Source organism: Pteropus vampyrus, unplaced genomic scaffold (genome assembly GCF_000151845.1).
Source record: "Pteropus vampyrus isolate Shadow unplaced genomic scaffold, Pvam_2.0 Scaffold1019, whole genome shotgun sequence".
In the NCBI taxonomy this organism is placed as follows: domain Eukaryota; kingdom Metazoa; phylum Chordata; class Mammalia; order Chiroptera; family Pteropodidae; genus Pteropus; species Pteropus vampyrus.
Genome location: NW_011889800.1, coordinates 5,021 through 6,048, shown reverse-complemented (window position 1 = coordinate 6,048; position 1,028 = coordinate 5,021). Strand labels below are relative to the sequence as shown.

Below are 1,028 nucleotides of genomic sequence, written 5' to 3'. Positions count from 1 at the left end.
TGGGTCTCTTGTAGACAGCGTATGCATGGGTCTTGATTCCTTATCCATTCGGCTACCCTATGTCTTTTGATTGGAACATTTAATCCATTTACATTTAAAGTTATTACTGATAGGTACAAAGGTACTGCCATTTTATTATTTGCATTTGGTTTTTTCCTTTTTATCCCTTCTTTTCTTACAGAAGTCCTTTTAACATTTCTAGTAATACTGGCTTGTTGGGAAAGATTTTTATTTTTAAAGTTGTAAAGGGGTAGTTTCACTGAGTTGTTTCTGAAGCCTTATCTTACTTGTCTTTGAGAGACTCCCAAGATCATGTGTGGCTAATACTAACTTAGGGTAGTTTTGTCTCCTGCATGTTTGTCCAGGCCCTTATGGTTTCCCTCATTCTCAGGAAATCAACTCTGTAAAGCAGACGTTATGTTCCAGCTGGACCCAGAAGAACAGGTTTGCATGATGGAGAGAGAACTCCCCAAGAATCAGGTCTAGGTGGGAACCTGCAGCTGAGAGTTCTGGCAGGTGCTGCTCAGGTCAGCACTGTCCAGTTTGGGAGTCACCCCCACGTGTGCCTACTGAGCCCATGACATGAAAAGGAGGACAGTGTTAGACCGAGTAGTATTTCTATTTCTTAAGAATCCTGAAACCTCTGAATAATTGATCACATAATTGCTTGGATATTGTGGTTTTGTTCTATAGATGAGGATAAGGACAAATTTGCAGATCTCCTGCAACCCGTGATATGGCAATGATTTGTCCTATTGGTGACACCTCTAAATTACACTATTTAAGGAAAAGTTTCTCATATTCTCACTGGCCTTGAGAAATGCCGGAGGGGCTTGTTGATTATAAAGAGCCACAGACTCCCTGTTCTTATGGTCGAGCCTGAGATAAATGGTGTGTGTGTGGTTGGGGAGGGGGGGCGGGCGGCGGGTTATGCTGTCCTTCTAGTGGGAAGAGCTATGAGGGGCAGGTAAAGGGGTAGACGTGTCATTCTAATGTTGGGAAAGCAGTAAGAGTGGTTCAATCTACAA

General features: G+C 42.7%; 1 long non-coding RNA gene across 1 annotated transcript in view; it reads left to right on the top strand.

Moving 5' to 3' along the window:
- LOC105310054 overlaps nt 1–706 on the top strand; it is a 14,749-nt gene extending 14,043 nt beyond the window's left edge. The window contains exon 4 of the long non-coding RNA XR_897450.2: nt 392–706. This is a non-coding gene — a long non-coding RNA (uncharacterized LOC105310054). The remainder of the gene's footprint in view (nt 1–391) is intronic.
- Nucleotides 707–1,028: the final 322 nt, after the last annotated feature.